General features: G+C 38.2%; 1 protein-coding gene across 4 annotated transcripts in view; it reads right to left on the bottom strand.

The window, feature by feature from the left end:
* TBCK (TBC1 domain containing kinase) overlaps positions 1-21,077 on the bottom strand; it is a 207,560-nt gene that overhangs the window by 4,996 nt on the left and 181,487 nt on the right. The window lies entirely within an intron of this gene.

The raw sequence follows: 21,077 nt of genomic DNA, 5'->3' as shown, positions 1-21,077 counted from the left end.
AAGAGTATACAGTAAGACAAATTCCTTTTACCTCTGTTCTCAGTCTCCCTCTCCAGAGATCAACATTCCTATTTTTCATATATCCTTCCAGTGATAGTCAAAACATTCTCATATCTATATTTTGAACAATTTTTATAGTATTTTAACATACTAGTTATTGCAATTACATGCACAATACCCCAGAGAAGGCCCATAAACTGGTCCTACTATGTTTTTGGAGCAACTGCAATGAAAGGTTTGAGACCATAAATTTGGAATAAATTTGAAGGACTGATCCAAGAAGTTTCCTACATGCCTAGCAGAGCAGGGCTCTGAAAAATTATCACGGCATACACATATCTCCCTGACTTGCCCATGTTTACCTATCCAGGAACACTGATTATCTTTCTCCACTCCTTGTACTTTATGATGAAGCAGTCCTTGACTGTACTCAATCCCCTGATAGATGGGATCACTTTAGGATCCAGAGTCTTTTTTGGTTGTGCTGCACTGTCTGTTGGAAACATGGTACATTTCCCACCAACTCCTCAAAATCAACCCCCTGTCCCCAACCTGCCTAATTTCTACTTACTTCCCTACTCAGGCAATTCCTTGTCTAGGAGCTAAGTTTCCATTAGAGGCCCCTCTTCTCAGTGCCCCAGATTTTTTGTGCCTATCTCTATCTTTGCCATACCACATTTACTTAAATTGCCCATTTAAGAGCCTGCTTCCTCGAGCAAACTGTCAACTCTTCTAGGACAGTGAGAATGTTGTTTCTTTCTATCCCTAGTGCCCAGCACACAGCTGGGGCTCAATATATGCCTGTTGGTCTGGACTAAACTATGATAAAGGACAAATAACTGAGGGCAAAAGGGTACGGTAAAGAAGTTGGCTCTCTGGCCATTCTCTCTCTACAGGTGGTGTCCTATTCCTCTCCTTGGATGTTTGTGTCCTCACGTTCTGCTCAATTACTTTATCGTAACCTGATCTCAGATCCTTCAAGAAAAATGACTAATACCTGCTCACAGTGCTACTGTGTCCTGGGAGTGTTGGAAGCTTAATGTTGGGGAAGTCTCAAGACAGCAGTCTAGACTTTATGGTTCAAAAGAATCATTTGAGTGGTTTGGCCATGAAAACTTCAAGGCCTCATTGAGATTCTGTTTATTGATCTGGGGCTCAGGAATACGTTTTTTGTTTTTGTTTTCATTTTTCCACAAACACCATTAGATGATTCTAAAGCAGGTCTGTGGACAATATTTTGAGAGATACTATCTTAAGCCCAAAGGATAAAGATATTGGTAAGCAGGTTGAAGTAATGGGTTGGCCAAAAAGTTCAGTTTTTCCATAAGATGGCTCTAGTAGCACTAGTTGTCTTTAACTTCATTCAAAACAATTTTGTTAGATTGTATTTGACAGTTTTCATATCAGCGTGCATTTAAGAAAAAAACTTATCAAAATTGGTGATTTTTTTCTGTAGCCACTTTAATATTGAAGGTGGAAGAAAAGCAACATTTTCAGCATATCGTGCTTTATTATGCCAAGAAAGGTAAAAATGCAACTGAAATACAAAAAGATTTGTGCCGTGTATGGAGAAGGTGCTGTGACTGACTGTATGTGTTAGTGGTTTTGCGAAGTTTTGTGCTGGAGATTTCTCACTGGACGATGCTGTACCGTCAGGTAGGCCAGCTGAAGTTGACAGTGATCAAATCGAGATATTAACTCGATATCTGAGAACAGTCAACATTATACCATGCAGGAGATAGCCGACATACTCAAAATATCCAAATCAAGCACTGAAAACTATTTGCACCAGCTTGGTTATGTTAATCGCTTTGATGTTTGGGTTCCACATAAGTTAAGCGAAAAAACCTTTTTGACCATATTTCTGCATGCAATTCTCCACTTAAATGTAATGAAAGTGTTCAATTTTTAAAACAAATTTTGACGGGTGATGAAAAGTGGATACTCTACGATAATGTAGAATGAAAGAGATCATGGGGCAAGAGAAATGAACCACTAGCAACTACACAAAAGGCCGGTCTTCATCCAAAGAAGGTGATGTTGTGTATATGGTGGGATTGGAAGGGAGTCCTCTATTATGAGCTCCTTCCGGAAAATCAAACAATTAATTCCAACAAGTACTTCTCCCAGTTAGCCCAACTGAAAGCAGCACTTGATGAAAAGTGTCCAGAATTAGTTAACAGAAAACACATAGTCTTCCATCAGGATAACACAAGACTGCATGTTTCTTTGATGACTAGGAAAAACTTACAGCTTGGCTGGGAAGTTCTGATTCATTTGCTGTATTCATCAGACATTGCATCTTTGGATTTCCATTTATTTAGGTCTTTGCAAAATTCTCTTAATGGAAAAAACTTCAATTCCCTGGAAGGCTATAAAAGGCAACTGGAACAGTTCTTTGCTCAAAAAGTTTTGGGAAGATGGAATTATGAAGTTGCCTGAAAAATGGCAGAAGGTGGTGGAACAAATAAAGTTCCATAAAGTTCAATAAAGTTGTTCAATGAAGTTCTTGGTGAAAATGAAATATATGTCTTTTACTTTTACTTAAAAAACTGAAGGAACTTTTTGGTCAACCCATAGATGTTGCTGGACTCGGATCTTAGCAATTTTTAAGACAACTCACAGAAACGGACCTCAATACTGCAGACCGCACTCATCTTCTCCAATAGTCTGCAGTTCATTAAGAGAGATTCAAGTGCTGTTCACATTTCAGAGCCTAAAGTCTTTTAGAGCCACTGAGGGTATCCTTAATAGTAATTACTGTTGAAAAAAAATAGTGCACTGTATTTCAAAAGGAGTCAAGTGAACTAGAGTGCAAAGGGGGCTGATCTTCATCCTGTTCTTGCTTATTTCTCTTTGAACCCCAGTCCTTAAGAAGAGACGCACCAGATTCATCTGCCCCGAGTCACGTGCAGGCAGCTCTGGTACTATATGATTACTGAAACATCTTGGCTTCATTCTCCCACATGCAGCACTACAATTACCATTTAGGCCGAAATTCTAAGATAAACACATCATTACTCAAAAGGGCTTGTGGATAATCAGTCTTAGCGTTCAGTACTTTGAAAACACTGTAGAAGTCAGAAAACGAGTAAGAAAGGACTTACTGTACATTTAGCTAATCTCTCTTAAACTACGCTGTAGAGCTGGAAAGAGTTCCCACTGTTATTGTAAGGAGGGCCATAACAAGTAGGCTGCTATTGAGCTGGAAAATGGTAAAGGCAAAGCAGGCAGGACAGAGCATTTTAGAACCATCACGCTGCTGCGATGTGGGAGGTCTAAGGAGAAAAGCAGAAACGGAGTACAAGGAGATGGCAAATGTTTAGGTGCCTTGACAAGAAGCAAGCTTGTGCTTAAGTAAAGAAAAAGCGCAAGTATTGAGTTTTCAGGTTAAGATTATGAGTTCTGCTCCTCCAATCCTCTGCTTGTGGGTCCAATTATTCACATTACATGTTGGCCCCTGACAGTGACGCCATGACAGCACCTTTCCGCTCCTACAGCTCTTCTCCACCTATTCATTCGTTTATTCATTTATCAATCAAACATTGCACTGAACACATACTAAGTATCAGGCACTGTTCCAGGTTTTGCAGTGCTTACAGTTCAGTGGAGGAGACAGCAGCAAACAATATTAAGCAGTATGGCTATTACAAAAGCAGAAGTTCAAGGTACTCCTGAACTTAACAGGGCTTGGGGGACTGTTGACCTCTCCCCATTCCTCTTTCGTTAGTAATACCTGGAGGGAATGAGAACCCAGATGGGATGGCCACTGTCGTTACACTGATCAGGTAGTGCTCTCTGAGTCTACAGCTTGACAGGTTAGGGAGGAAAGAAAGGGCTATGAAGGTACCGTGTGAAAAAAACCACGTTGCTCATGCACAAGGTATATGGTGGAACAGGGGAGAACTATGCACACAGAGTTCAGGGCTTCATCCATCTTTTACTCTCCATCCGGAATTGGCAGCTTTACGGAGTGAACAGACAGGGCACTGGACTTTGGTGATGAAGGACCCAGTGTAGACTACAACAGCAGCTTTGGGAGAGACCCGACTTCAAACAGAAACCATAAACTTAATGAATGATATCCTTGGTGGAAGTGGCAAGACATCATATTGGACCAGTGTTATGAAGCCATCAAAATCATCTAGGTGCTTTTAGTAAAACACTGATACCCAGACCCACTCCACACCAGTAAGAGGTAGAGTTTCTGGGGATGAAGCTCCAGCATCACTTTTGTTTTTTTCACCTAGAATCCTAGGTGATCCTATTGTGTAGCCAGATTGAAGATTGCTTTACTAGCAATCTGCTGGTCATATTTGTCTGGGACCTCAAGCTGCAATTTTCATAAGTATGGTCCTGTATGGAGCACAAGTTACTTTGCAATAAAAGAGGCTGCCATGTTGTAGGGCTGGAATTTGTAAGACCAAGTCCTGGGTGGAGACAGTGGGGTTCCTCAAACTGCACAACCAGTTGAGATCGAGTAGGCAACGTTCTACGTGGAGTCAGCAGAATCTGGTATTTGCTGGGATAGAATTTTGGGGATCTCAGACTGCAGGCGCAGCTGCATTTCTTATGGGAAGTATTCCCATGTGGAGAGGGCAAAGCCCTTGCTTTTTTTGTCATTCCTCTGGTTAGTGGGATCTGGTGGTGGTATTCGTGTCTAGGGCTTGGGTATGCACTCCTCAAATCATCATGGTCTGAAAGTGGCAGGCTTTTGTGGGTGCCATTCCATCTTGTTTCCTCTCTTTATCTTGCATCTTAGCTTGAACTAAGAGGCAGGCATGTTTGTCTAGAGGAAGTCAAGTTCTACTGTAGCAGGAGCATGAGTGGAGGAAAGGGATTTTTGATCTGCCACAGAGTAGTGCAGGTTAACTAAGGTCAAGAAGTTAAGGCTGAGAACAGGTAAGATTTGTGAGGGGCACAGAACAGGATGATGTTGTTTCTCACTGGGTATCCTAGGACACAGTTGTGGGTAGAACCCATAGTAGCAGCAGGAAGCTAAGAAAACTGGGCTTTTGTAAGACTCTGCAAGAAGCACATTCTTGCAGGCAATTAAGCATACTGCAAACAATTAATTGGCCTCGTGAGTTTTAAGTTCATGTTGGGGACTGGACAATGGGCATGAATTGACCAACTCCCTGGTGAAGTTCAAACTGAGAAGTCTCTCTCTTTCACTTATTTGTCCATTCCCTTCCCCCACAAATAATGCTAAATTTGGGGTAATGTTTCAAAAGTGAAATATTGCTTTTGGCTGGGTATGAAACTGAATGAGGGAACTGGCAATTAACCTGTAATGAGCAGCTGTAGTAATTTCGTTTTCTCAGTTTTATGGATGTGAAGCTGATGCTGTACTAGTATTAGGTGTCCTCTTGACCCTCTGGAATGCTGAAAGTATGGTGCACATTTAATACTTCTGGCACTGTGTGGTTGGAGCTAGGCTGATACTTTATGCGAATTATGTACCTACTTCTAAGAGTTTGACTGGACAACTCAGATAAACATAGTTGAGATGAGAAGTAAAATATGGGGTGATTTCTCCATCTAGAGTACAGTGTGGCCTTGGGTCAAATATAACTCAAGTACTGTCCTGTCCTGATTAGTGAAGAGATTTCTGGGGTCATTAATAAATGTCTTGATCATTTCAATTGCCCAACTTAGTGATCCCCAGTAGAAACATAAGAGCTGTAATGAGGATTAGTAGGAAAGAGGGAGAGATGACTTAACTAATACTCCACTGATCTCTTCCCTCAATTATACAGTAATTTTAAAATGTCATTTTTTGTTTCGCTCCTTATTCTGTTCCTCTCATAACTGAGGAAAGTATTCTGTCTCCTGCTAGTTTTCTGTACTCCGATATTGTATAATTAACACATTGACATTTATTTTCTTAAGAGTACTACATAAGTTTATTTCTGTAAATAAACTACATAAGAAAACCCTTGCACACTGTTGGTAGGAATATAGATTGCTGTGGCCATTATGGAAAACAGTATGGACATTCTTCCAAAAATTAAAAACAGAATTACCATATGATCCAGAAATCCCACTTCTGGGTATATATCCAAAGGAAATAAAATCTGGATCTTGAAGAGGTATCTGCACCCCTGTGTTCACAATAGCACTGTTCACAATAGCCAAGACATGTAAACAATCTAAATGTCAAATGAATGGATAAAGAAGAAGATGTGGTATATTTATACAATGGAATATTACTCAGCCATAAAAAGAACAAAATAATGCCATTTACAGCAACATAGAAGCAACTGGATAGTATCATACTAAGTGAAGTAAGTCTGAAAGACAAATACCATATGACATCACATATGTGGAATCTAAAATATGATACAAATGAACCCATCTATGAAACAGAAACAGAATCACAGATATAGAGAACTGACTGGTGGTTACCAAGGGGGAGGGGTTTGGGAGAGGGATGGAGTGAGAGGTTGGAGTTAGTAGATGTAAGCTTTTGTATATAGAATGGGTAAACAACAAGGTCCTACTGTATAGCATAGAGAACTATATTCAATATCCTATGATAAACCATAATGGAAAAGAATATTAAAAATATATATATACATATGTTCAACTGAATCACTTTGCTGTACAGCAGTAATTAACACAACATTGTAAATCAACTACACTTCAATAAAAAAAAAAAAGAAACAACCTAAACATCTACTGACAGGCAAGGGATCAAGAAAATGTGGCATATATATACAACGGATTATTAGTCAACCTTAAAAAAGGAAATCCTGCCATTTGTGATACATGGGTGAACCTGCAGGACATATGTTAAGTGAAATAAGGCAGACACATAAAAACAAATACTGTATGACTTCATGTACATGTGGAATCAAAAATAGTCAAGTTCACATAAGCACAGGTAGAATAGTGGTTGCCAGGGGTGAGGGGGTCAATGAGAGGACATGCGCAGATGTTGATCAAAGGGTACAAAGTTTCAGTTGTGCAAGATGAATAAGTTCTGGAGAGCTAATGTACAGCATGGTGACTACAGTTACTATATATAGCAAGTATAACAATACTACATTGTATACTTAAAATTTTCTAAGAAAAAAAGAAATAAAATGGTAACTGTGAAGTGATGGATATGTTAATTAGCTTGATTTTGGTGATCATTTCATAACATGTACATATATCAAAACATCAAGTTGTACACTTTTAATATATACAATTCTTCTGTATGAATTACACGTTATTAACACTGAAAAAAAAAAGAGTGCTATGTAAGGTGTGAAACCAGTTTTCAGAGTATTAACATCTAACTACAACTAGGCAGTGGCTACCTTACTTTCTTGTTTCACTCACAGAAGTAAAATCAGCAGTAAGGCAAAACCAAGAAGGTGAACACAGGTCAGTAATCATCTTACGTCCTACCAAAGGCACTTGTGACAAGCAAGGGGCAGAACAGGTAATTCCAGGTATTACTCTAGCATGTTATATACTGGAATATGGTTAATTATGCAGTAAGAAAAACAATGGGAGAGTTTACAAAAAAAGACATTGTATGGTTTAAGCTTTCTGGTCCCTGTTTATTTAGAGATAACGAGCCTAATGGTGTCTGGGATATTCAGAATCCACGCTACGGTGCACATTAGTCGGCTATCCTTGGAAATAATCTTTGGGGATTAGGAAATGTGATAGTGTAAAGATTTCACCTTAAAAATCTTTTCTTATAGTTTGTGTTATGTAAGGGGACATATACATAATTGCAGTGCACTAACTCAATGCGTTTTCTTGTTTTTAATTTTCTGTTGTTTTAATTTTTCTGTTATCTTGTTTTATATTTTCTGTCTCCATTTCATCTCCTCCCATTCTCTTTCTTTACTTTTTTATTAAGAAAAATATCCAAAACATATAAAAATAGACACATATGGGCATGATGAGCCCACAGGTATCCCACACCCAGCTTCCACAATTACAACTCACAGCCGGTTTATTTTATTTATTCCCCCTACTCACTCCTCTCAACCACATTTATTGTTTTGATGTAAATCCCACATATTAGTTAGCACATAAATACGTATCTCTGAAATAAAATAACTTCAAAAAATATAACCAGAGTACCATTATCACACTTAGAAATATATTAATAATAAGCCCTAATATAACTGAATATTCAGTAAGTGTTCCAATTTCTAATTACTTCATAAATGTCATCTGCTCATCCATCCATCTATCAATCCATCCATCCATTACCCACTTATTCATATCTGCATCTCTATCTCTTTTCATTTCTTTGTAGGAAGCCCTTTCTCTTGTGTACACTCCCATCAGACTTTTGTTTCCATTGCTCCCCCAAAATACTCTTATAAAGGTCAGCAATAATATCTACTTTGTCACATTGTCAAATCCAATTTTAGGGCTCAATTTGAACCTTACCCATCATCATCTGACACATTTGCTCATACCCTCCTCTTTTCAAAATGCTCTTTCCTTAACCTTTAGTGTATCAATCTCTCCTAGTTCTCATACCTCACTAGCTCAGTTTTCTGGTCTCCTTTGGTGGATTTTCCTTATCTTCCTGACTGCTGTCCCATGGCTGTCTTCTAATTTCTCTTCTCTATCTACATGCATCCCCTAAGTCAGGGGTCCCCAGCCCCCGTTACTGGTCCGCGGCCTGTTAGGAACTGGGCTGCACAGCAGGAGGTGAGTGGTGGGCAAGCAACTGAAGCTTCATCTGCCGCTTCCCATCGGTTGCATTACCACCTGAACCATCCCCCTTTCCCCCCACCGGTCCGTGGAAAAAGTGTCTTCCACGAAACCAGTCCCTGGTGCTAAAAAGGTTGGGGACCACTGCCCTAAGTGATTTCATCTAGTCCTATAGCTTTAAGTCCCATCTATACATTGATGACTTAAAATTTATGTCTTTTGCCTCTTCCCTGAACTCTAAACTCATAGATCTGTTTCCTCAATATCTTCACTTAGATGTCTAATACGCTTCTCGAATTTAACAGATTCAAAGGAGAACACTTGATTCCTACCCATCTCAGGATGGGGCAATTCCAGTCTTTCATTTTTCTAAGTAATAAACTTGGATACATATTTTTTTCCTCTACTAATGTGTCATGTAGTCTCTACCTTTCAAAACATACTCAGAATCTTATCATTTCTCACCACCTCTGCTACTGCCATGCTAGCCTAAGCAACCATTATTTCTTACCTAGATTATTCTACATATTATTCCAACTGGTCTCTCCTGCTTCTATCCTTGTTCCAATGGCCTACTGACCACACAACATGAATGAGCCTTTAAAAATGTAATTCAGATCATATGACCTCTCTTTCCAAAGTACTTTAATGGCCTTGTGTTTTACTCAGGATAAAATCTAAAGTCTTTACTATGGTTTACAATGTTCTACATTTTCTGCAAATCTGCAAACCCTTTCTCCACCACCCCCATCCTCAACCTCTCTAATCTCATCTTAGTTCAAGCTACCATCACCGCTTACTTAGGCTACTGTAGTAATTTCTTGTTTGACTGCTCCTATCCTCATCCTCTACAATCTTTTTCTACATGGACACCAGAATGGTTTTCTTTAAATAAAAGATCATATAAAAACTTTTGCTCCCCCATGTTCTAGTGGCTTTCCACCTCACTTGGAATAAGGGCTTCCTGGATCACTTTATAAAGAAAAGTCACTGGCACTCTTTCCCTTCATCCTGCCTTATTTTTCATTTCAGCATTTGTATACACTTAGGCTTCTTTATTGACTGTCTCTCTCAATATATTGTAAGCTCCATAAAAGCAGGGACTTTGTTTTACTTACTATTGTTTCTCCAATGCCCAGAACAGCACCTAGTACACAGCATTTTCTTTTAACATCTGCTGAATAACAGATCCGTTTATTCAACAGGTATTTTTGAGCACTTACTATGTGTCAAGCACTGTGTTAGGTACTGGTTAAGCTGCCTTACTGCCAGTGGAGGAGGTAGAAAGAACGTTAGGGCAAATTGTAAGGAAACTATCTAACTGGTTCTGGTAAGAGTCAAATGCTATTTTATCCTTTATTTGTAGGGTATTCACTCCAATCTTGTATAAGCTGAAGGAGGTAAGACAACTTAAAAAAATGTCTTTTAAAGTTATCAACATAAAAACATTTATACAAAAAAAGTAATGATGATGAGGTTTATATTTACAGAGATAATAAATTTTGTGTGATAATTTTAATATAGAAATCCACAGAGTTGTCAGATGAGAGACAATGTCGTTGGTCCATTTCCACAGCTAAGGAACTGAAGTAGAAGAAGACTAAGAAGATAATGCAGTGAAAGTTTCACGTTCTACCCTCGGCCTCCATGCTTACCTCTTAGTCCCTAGTCTCTCAATGACTTTGGTAATTTTTAGGTGGGCCACTCAAGGGGTATGTGAGAGAAAGATAAGTTAATATTTTCATGTGTGATTATAAATTTCTCTGTCTCTTCTATTTTACTGTCTTATATGTAATTCTAACAAAATCCCATGAGGAGTAAAGGAAAGGAAAATAATTTTAATGTTTTAAAGTATACATTTTAAATAGAAATGGCAAGAAAAATAAATATTTCCCAAAGTCATATGATGTCAGCAAATTATAAGTCAATGCAACTTCTGCTCCATTGTTTGCTTTGTTTACATCTCAATAACAGATATTTTTCCCCTCACATGTCCAAATGGTATTTTCATTTCCTTTCTCTTCAATTTTCCTTTGATCTCTTATTTTCTTTGTTGATCTCCTCTACCAATCACTTGCACTAAAGCAATTTTTTCTTATTTATAAGCTATTCTGTAATGGAGACAATGGATTTTTACAATTTTTTGAAACAAATATATCTTTTAATGGTCTTTCGACAATCTCTTGTTCAAGCTATCACCTGGGGTTTGTCTCCTTTCCTAAAACAATACATTTATGTTTTAAAATTTAGTTATAGTAAAGAAAAATCCTACATTTTTTTTAGATTATTTTTATTGGAGTACAGTTGCTTTACAATGTTTTCTGCTATAGAGCAAAGTGAATCACCTATACGAATACGTATGTCCCCTCTTTTTTGGATTTCCTTAGGTTACCACAGAGCACTGAGTAGGTTCCCTGTGCTATACAGTAGGTTCTCATTAGTTATCTATTTTATACATAGTAGTACGTATATGTCAATCTCAATCTCCCAATTCATCCCACTCCCCTGGTATCCATACATTTAAGAAAAACCCTACATCTTTTTGTTCTGTATTGTACAGTACTAAGTGTTAATAAGTGGAAGGATTCTATATATACCCATCTAGTTTTAATTCTCCTTTGAATTCCAGTCTGAACCTCTAAATGCTTGAACTACATTTTTTATACTGTTGTCCCATTAGCACTTTCAAACTCAGTATGTCCAAAATTTATTACATTCCCTCCAAATCTACTTTATTTTTCTCTTCTTTATCTCTGTTAAAGGTATCAGCAACCTCCCCCAAAACCAAACCTCTAAACTTTAAGATAATCTTTGAGTTAAAAAAAAAAAGTCCTTTGGCTCCATATTCAATTAGGCACAAAACTGTGTTAGTTCTGTGATTTGTCTTGGATTCATTCTCTCTTTTCCATTCCTCTGCTCCTACTCTATTTTAGACCCCAATTACTCTTTTTTGTTTTTTTAATTAATTAATTTATTTATTTTATTGGCTTTGTTGGGTGTTTTATGCTGTGAGCGAGCCTTCTTTTTAGTTGCGGTGAGTGGGGGCTAGTCTTCATTGTGGTGCGCAGGCTCCTCATTGCCGTGGCTTCTCTTGTTGAGGAGCATGGGCTCTAGGCGTGTGGGCTTCAGTAGTTGCAGCACATGGGCCCAATAGTTGTGGCTCATGGGCTCTAAAGCGCAGGCTCAATAGTTGTGGCGCACGGGCTTAGTTGCTCCGCGGCACGTGGGACCTTCCTGGAGCAGGGATCGAACCCGTGTCCCCTGCATTGGCAGGCGGATTCTCAACCACTGCGCCACCTAGGAAGCCCCTAGACCCCAATTACTCTTGAATTAGTTCCTAAGTGGTTCTTGCATTTTTAGTTTTTCCCTTTCCATTTTACCCATCACTCTGCTGCCTACATGGTAACATTATGGAAGACCCTTAGGAAATCTTGAGACCCCAGTAACTGTTGTGTAGAGATATTTTCCTTTCTAGGGCTACTGCCCTTAAGCAAGATGAGTCAAGACCTGTGGATCCCTTACAAGGAACAGCTTGTTTATCTATAGTCACTGAGAACAATTTGCAGTTTGTACCTAAAATCTCTTATTCAAAGGTTCATTTTGATAATATTAAGTCTAAAGTTTCTTTGAATTTTGAGAACGACAAAAGACATTCTTCACTTTAGACTTACACTTGCTTATTCTTTATATAAATACATACATTTATTTATATGTAAATTAAAGGTTAATGAGAAGGTTGTCCTTTAGTATTCCAAATAAAGGTAAGAGAAGATAATGACAGGATGTTACCAGATGCCTTGAATCACATAATAAAAGCAATGAGGCCATTTCCTGAGCCTCCTGTTGAAAGCTGCAGAGCTTAAGCTATCAGTCTCAGACAAACCCCTCTGTTGTCTTTTCCCAACGGCCACATGAGCTTTGCTGACACTGGCGGCTTAGAAACTATTTAGACAGTGGGAGATTGCAAGCTTGAGACAGAAGGTCGACTAAAGGTAGAATGTGGAAAGAATCTGGCACTGAAATAGACTGGGGATATAGGCAGAGTGAAATTCTTTAACTGGTCTCTGGTTCTTGGTGTCTAAAAATTTTGATTTCATTGGGATCAAAGGCAAAAGAGACGGGAGACACTTTAAAAGTAATTTTCCAAATGACTTTCTAAAATACAGCTGGTAGTGTCACTTTTCTTCTTTAAAACCTTTAACAGCTCCCCACTGCTAAAATGTAAACTCCCTAGCACAGCATTTAAGGTCCTCTATAACTAAACTCTCCACCTATCTTTCCAGCCTCATCTGCAGCGAAAATGAGAGAAGACTCTTCAGAGAAGCCCTGTGCTTTCCAATCAGCCTGTGTTATTTCCTTTGCCTGGAATGTTCCCTCCTCCCAACACTCTTCCTTACTGAAATCCTATCAATAATTCAAGGTATAGGTCCATTATCACCTTCTCCATGAAGCTTTAGGAATCCCTCACTTAACTGGAAGAAATTCCTTCCTTCTCATTGACTTTCTAGAACTTTAACTATAAATCTCATAGCACATGCCATGTTCCACTTTGAGTTTTAACTGGTTGTATATGTGCCTTATCGTCTTAACTAGACTGCAAGTTTTAAAAGCGCAAGGGACTGTCTTTCCAATTCCTGTTTCCTTATAATAGTTTCCATCATGTAGGCATTCAATGGTTGTTGTCTTAAATTAAACTAGTAGTTGATATTAGCATTTTTCTTTTATCTTCTTCTTTTTACCAGTTTCTGTAAGTGTACTCTCTGCTGCAAACTATTATTCTTAACTTAGTCATTAATTCAACCATCAAATATTTATTGAGTGCTTGCTACTTGAAAGGCACTATTTTAGGGGCTGGGGGTACAACAATGAATACAATATAATCCCTGTCCTCAATGAGCTTCGAGTTTAATAGGAGATGCAGGTAAGCAATTATAATGCCATTTGATAGATGCTACACAGAGCCATTACGTAAGGTTGTACAAACTGTACAACCCAGAGGAGAGGTAACCGGAGCATGAAATGTAGTCCCATCCTCTCCCTTCCAAGCTTTGTGCTCTTACGTGGTGCTGTGTCCCTAAATGAAGGATGGGTTTTTATCTAATGCATACAGAGACTTGGTTTATGATAGTGGTCCCAATGCCACTATAAGAGTAAGTAAAAGATTTTCTATGAGCACTTGGGAAGGGTACTCAGTTCCAGACTTGAGGAGTTAAGAGTGAGTTCCATGAAGAGATGCTATATAAACAGCTTTTCAAAACAAATGGGAGTTACCCAGGTGAACAGAAATGAGAAGAATGCTTCAAATAGAGACAAGTACAAAAAGACAGTTAGTATATAAGGAACTACAGGTACTTAATAGTGGCTGGACTCTAAGAGCAGTGAGGGTGAGCTTGGAAAAGAGTCCAGATCATGAAGGGCCTTATAAACCATGATCAGGGTTTGAATTTTATTTTGAAGGCAATGGGAAGTCATAGAGGCATTCTGACAATGATCGGATTGACATTTCAAAAATCTCACGGTTGTAGGGTAGACCTGGGGGAAGGAAGCTGCAGGCAAGGACCGTGGGAAGTTGCAGTAGGTCAGGCACGAGATACTGGTGATCTGAGTGAAGACGGTTGGGAAGTGGGGACAAGAGAACTTCACACCTACTTAACAGTATAAGACAAAGAATAATTTTCCATAAAGTTTGTTCCACCAGTCAAGAAGGTGAGAAAATCCACTACTTGAATCAAACAGGCTGGGTGGTATGGATGAAAGTCTAGGAACTTTGTAGTTAGACAACACAGAGTTTGAATCAGGGTTCTACCACTGGGTAGCTGCGGGATCTCGGGTAAGTTACTTAGCCTTTTTGGCCTTAGTTTCTTCATCTGTTAAATCTGTAATAATAATACACTTGAATAGTACACTTAAAGTGTTGTTGGGAGGTTTTTTTTTTAAATTAATTAATTTTATTGGCTGTGTTGGGTCTTTTTTGCTGTGCGCGGGCTTTCTTTAGTTGCGGTGAGTGGGGGCTACTCTTCGTTGTGGTGTGCGGGCTCCTCATTGCCATGGCTTCTCTTGTTGTAGAGCACGGGCTCTAGGCACGTGGGCTTCAGTGGTTGCAGCACATGGGCCCAACAGTTGTGGCTCACGGGCTCTAAAGCGCAGGCTCAATAGCTGTGGCGCACGGGCTTAGCTGCTCCGTGGCATGTGGGATCTTCCTGGAGCAGGGATCAAACCTGTGTCCCCTGCATTGGCAGGCGGATTCTTAACCACTGCGCCACCTAGGAAGCCCGGGAGTTTTAAATTAGATGTTATATGTGTAAGTGCTTGATTCATAGTAAATACTTACTATAAAGCTACTTTCCTCCTTTTCTCTCCTCTTTCCTTTCCTCAGTTGATCCTTTAACAGGAGAGCCATTTACAACACTCTGCAATCGTATAGATTCAAACTTAAAAAAACAGAGTTGTCCCCAAATGGAATGTAAGGTAGGAATTTACAGTGTTAATGGTGAACTCTTTATGTTGGAGCAGTAATTTATATTAGAGATTCTTACAGTTTACTGGGTAACAAATACTTTTGGCAATCAGAAGAAAGCTTATGAATCTATTCTCTAAATATATATATATATAGCACATATGTACAACACTTTACATATAATTTTAATTAGTTAAAAGACCTTCTAAAACTCATGATGAACTGTAGGTTAAAATTTTTCCTTTATATTAATTCATTTAATTTTAAAGTTTATGATAGTTAACAGTGACCTAGTATTTATGCATATGGCAAATTGGGATATTTCTGTAGATTTACAGACTAATGTTTAAAAAAACATTAGTTATATACTTTCAAATAAGTTCTCTTAAGAATGGCTATGTGGAAGTTTTTTGGAAAGTTGACGTTAAAGAAATAGGAGAAAACATTTTAGATGTGACATAAACGTTTGTCTTTATGGCATAAAAACATACTGGCTCATATTAGAGGATAAGCCTCTTTGAATAAAATGCCACCATGTATCAGGAGCTCTAATGAGCCCTGTGGTACATTTTCCTAAGATCTGCAATATTTGGGACCAGAATTTCAGCAACAATCATTTATCCACTTCTGCTTACACTAGACAACTGAGAACAGTAAACCCACACTGTGTCCAAGCCACTGGTCATATTACACACAGTCCGCTGTGCTCTGAATAGGATGTACTATATATAATAACAACTCAGGCTCAGATCAGTTAGGGCTGTGGTGGATCACAGCCAAGCCCCAAACTTTGTAGGTCAAGAGGGAGGGTGACTGTGGTGAGATTTTTATTCAGCCACAAACATTCCTGTGGTAAGGAGTAATGAATTAAATGGTGGGCTGTGGAGGGCAGGGTAGGTATACAGAATAACATGTATTAAGACAAGATAACTTTTCTCCTGTGACAGGTCATGAATATAGGTGCCAGAGATCACAAGATTCAGATGATGACTTGGCAGTTTTTCCTGGAAATTGGAAATGAGCTCCCTCTGTCTTTTTAAAAATTGCTTATACACATAATACATCCGGTAAACGTGTTTAAAAAACCAAAGTCTGGATTAGGTGTTTTAAGGTTTCCTTTACTACAACTCCTACATTGCTTTTTAATTCACAAAACCTTTGAAAGGTTATGAGTATAGGGAATCTAGAGGACAGATTTTAGTTCACAGACCTTCTAAAGTAAGTTATCCTCCATCACTTAACAAATGTAGATTTATATGGAAGAGTTTTCATTGTTACTCTTAAGCCTCATATGATGTCTAATGTGTTCAAGTTGCATTAATGTCTAAAATGTTTCCTTATAATCTGATATAAAACCACAGACCAAAACATTTCCTGACAAGAAGGCAAGGAAAAAGTCAGGAAAAAAGCCAAGTTTAACCATACCCAGTGCTTATAGGTCTAACAAGACCAAGAAAGAATTCCTTGCATATTTGGAACTTATAAAGGAGATTCACTTCCTATTCTTTATCAAAATGATTCAGGTACAATTATAAAGAGGCCTAATGCATTTTCTGACAGGCAGAAGATCTCACACAAAGTACTTAAAAGTATTATATTAATCTGACAACCTAGGCAGATACTATCTGGAGCTGGGGAAATTTATAGGGATAACACACGTGCTGAATTGGTTTAAAGTGTTTTCAGAGCCATTTGGTCCCCTTTGAGCACACACTTGGAGTAGGATAATCTCAGATGCCTGAGGCCCAAAGCTAGGGGAGGTGCTTGAGCAAAAAGAGGAAGGAGACAGAGCTAGAGAGAGAAAAAGGGACTGGCAAAAGATAAGGGCTACTAGTGATCAACACAATATGGCAAAACTTGGTTTAGCTTGGTTGAGGGATCTGGGAAGTAATGTGGTGCGACTAGAGGGTGGAAGCCTTCTATGACCATAGTACAAATTAACTTCCAGCCTAACATCCAAAACCCAAATAACCTTGGCCTCCAGGGGAGTGTAAATGAACACAATTGGAGTATTATCTTATTTTAAAAAATAGCTGCAATGGTATGCCTTGCTTATTATAAATCGGATTATTTTCACTGGAAAACAGATGCCATAGTTTAAATTTAATCCTTACACGCCAAGGGTAGAAAGCATCAGCTACTCACAATGTTTAGTCATAGAATCGCCACAAAAATCATCTCTTGTGTAGGCTTCTGAGTCAAATGTTATTCAGAAGTATTTATGTTCTGCTCTTTTGTTTTCTTTGTTTTGCTTTGTTCCATTTTAAAGAAAAGAATAATAACACACATGGCTTATTACTGCAACTGGCTCTTATGTTCATAGATGAATATTTCTTCTGATGACAAAAGGAAAGCACCGATTTCATGCCAAGAATATAACATTTTTAAGAGGAAGATGAGCTGTTCCTAACATTTTCCAAAGGCTTGTTGACAAGTCAAAGTGAAATGCAAAGATTCCTTCAATTTCTTTCTTAGATAACCTTTTGATGTGATATACTAGCAGTGATGAAATCCCTGTGGTCTCATAACCACTAAATATAATCTAGATAAAGAGTAATTATTTTTAAAGTCTCATGTGTTTCAGTGACTAACATAGCAATATGATGTACTGCTGAAAGGACTTACTGAAAGTAAACACCAATTGGAGTTTCATTTTGCTCTGGTCAATGTTGTTAGCCATTTTCCTGTATGGGACCCAACACTAGCGCAAGAGTTGGATCCTACTATAGTATTTTCCCACAGTGGAGAAAATAGTAACCCGATGACACTTTAAAGCAGCAGTCTCCAACCTTTTTTGGCACCAAGGACCGGTTTTGTGGAAGATGATTTTTTCATGGACAGTGGGGGTTGGGGACACAATGGTTAAGGCAGTAATGCCAGCAATGGGGAGCTAAGTTCACTTGCCTGCCACTCACCTCCTTCTGCGTGGCTTGGCTGCTAACGGGCCGGACCTCTGCTTTAAAGCATGCTGTTGTGCTAAGTCATCATTCTCGCTAAACATTATAATTTATTTCTAGGAAAGAGGTGGATTCACCATGATGGTTTGGCAAACCAAGATATATGAGGCTTTGATCTTAGGGTGGTAGTAGGGCAGTGTGAGTAATGGTTGCTAAGATTGCCAAAACAAATCATACATTTGCCCACAGATAATATTTGATTAATGATAAAAATCAAAATTTCCTTTAAATCTGAGTAATCTGCTCAAGGATATAACAATGGACTCTCCTCTGGGTTCATTTAATCCATGATATGGATGGTAGACTACCTTTGCCTCTCCCTATTGATCTGAATAGTTATTACCTTAATTCTCAGATTTATACACTTGCTCTCTGTGATTAATTCAGCATGTTTCCTTGGTACGCCCAGGGAATCTAATTCCAGTCTAGCAACTGAAGATGCAGTTTCTCATGTGAGCTTCAAAACAATGATTTTTCTCTGCAAGAAGACAAGAGTGAGACCTTGCCATGTTTTTCATTTAAATGTGACATAAAGCCTGAATTGACTTTATCCTTGTTTTGATACAGAGATCTTCCTACTCCCATAAGCCCTAGCAACAGATGTGGTCTGTATTTGTTTGGCTTGTCAAATTAAACTTGACTATACAGCAGCAAGGATCAGCACAAATCCTGATCCACCCTTGGAACAGCAGTATACCTTTCAGAGACTAGGGACTCCACTCCCTTGAGATTATCTGAATTTCCTTGATGCTGACATAACTGCTCACAAAATATCTGGGTATGCTTGATTATGTAATGGCTCACTGCTTTATTTAACCTGAAGGGTAAGGTGAAATAAAGATTAACTGACAAGTAAGATTTAGTAGGACTTAAGTCTGGTATGAAGTCTCTACATGGAATCCTAATTAAACTAAAATCTTTGCAGCCCTTCTTTTTTGCCCTATTCTTGGTGGGGAGCACTCTTTTACCCAGATAAGAAATGGCAGACTCTAAAAGTTTTCTGAAATGTATTTAATGAGGGAGCTAAGCCAAAAACAAAAGCCTTATGAAGTGGTAATTATAAAGAAGACATCTCATAGCAAAAAGTTGCTAATCAGTTGTAATTACAGGAAATAGTTAATGAATACATAATTAAAATGGTATCATATATCTTCCGATTGTAAATAGTTTTTCAGGTACACGAGTAAGTGGTATTTCTCAGATCTGTTCTGTCTTCTCATATGTGATTTTAGACAATACAGTCAATACATCTGGTCATTACAGAGTACTTCCTTCATATTTGTATTACAAAAATACTCGAGATCTAATTTGTATGTCAAATGACTCATTTTAATACTATCATACTCTAGACAAGTTGTTCAGTGATATTTTGCTACGTGTAAATCCAGTACTGAGAGCTTTTCCTTTTATTGAACTATACTTGATTTCATTAAATATTTTCATTTGTTGAATCTGCAGTCTAACTTTGTTACTAGGTTTTAACAGGAGATGTAAAACTAGAAAAATTATAATCAGTGCCTACCGTTTTGCAAACGGAAAATTCCCAAGTCCACATATGGGTTTGACATAAAAATCTGCAAAGATAATCTGTAATCATTCTGACTAGAATTGGCACCTCTGCTTTCTTTTCATAGTATTCAACTATCGCTTTCTTAATCTTTTCAAAATAGGACTGTGCCAGTTGCAGTGCACTGATTTCAGCTTAGAAGAAAAGCTGCTACTTGCTTGGAAATCACTGTTTTGTTTTTGTTTTTAATACCCACAGAAGAAAAAGATAAGACCTGATCAGAACAGCTCTTGTGAAAGATCCTCCACTATTGTTTGACCAAAAATTGTAGGGCTCAGATTAATTAGGGACAGTGGGGTATCCTGAAGACATCAAACCCTAAAACTTAAAAGAAATTGATACAAAAAATTCATAACATGAAATTTTCCATTTTAACCATTTTTAGGTGTACAATTCAGTAGCATTAAGTATATTCACAATGTTGTATAACCATTACCACTGGTCATTTCCAAATTTCTTTACCATTCCAAATAGAAACTCTCTACCCATTAAGCAAAAACTCTCATTTTCCCATCTCCCAGCCCCTAGGAGCACTAACTTACTTTCTGGCTCCACAAATTTGCCTATTTTAGATATTTTATGTAAGGGGAATCACAGAATATTTGTCCTTTTGTGTTCGGCTTATTTAAACTGTTTTCAAGGTTCACCTATGTTGTAGCTTGATCAGAACCTCACTCCTTTTTATAGCTGAATAATATTACATTATATGTATATACCACACTTTATTCATTCCTCTGTTGAGGGACACTGGGTTGTTGCCACCTTTGGCCATTGTAAATAATGCTGCTATGAACACTGGCATACAAGTCTCTGTTTGAGTTCATGTTTTCAACTCTTTTGGGTATTTACCTTGGAGTGGAATTGCTGGTAATATGGTAATTCTATGTTTACATTTTAAAGGAATTGCTAAACTATTAACTGTTTTCTACTTAAGTTGCATAACTTTACATTCTCCCCAGCCATGCACCAGGGTTCCAATTTCTCCACCCTTTGCCAACACTTGGGTGTGAAGTGGTATCTCATTGTGGCTTTGATTTGCATTTCCCTAGTGACTAATGATGTCAGGTATCTTTTCATGTGCTTATTGGTCATTTGTATATCTTCTTTAGAGAAATGTCTATAATGTCTAAAAATTTGCCCACTTAAAAATTTGATTGTCTTTTTGTTGTTGAGTTGTACGAGTTGTTAGTGAATGGAATATAACTAATGTTTCTCTGTTTACTTTGTATTCTGATAATAATCCTTATTATATATATAATTTACAAACATCTTCTCCCATTCTGTGGGTTGCAAGGATTGCTGGCCACCAGCAGAAGCTGGAAAAGGCAAAGAAAGAGTCCACCCAGCACCTCAGAGGGAGCATGGCTGACACCTTGATCTCAGACATCTGTGTTGTACTAGGCCACCCAGTATGTGTTATTTT

Source organism: Hippopotamus amphibius, chromosome 13, assembly GCF_030028045.1.
Source record: "Hippopotamus amphibius kiboko isolate mHipAmp2 chromosome 13, mHipAmp2.hap2, whole genome shotgun sequence".
Lineage (NCBI taxonomy): Eukaryota > Metazoa > Chordata > Mammalia > Artiodactyla > Hippopotamidae > Hippopotamus > Hippopotamus amphibius.
This window is presented reverse-complemented; position numbering and strand designations above follow the sequence as displayed.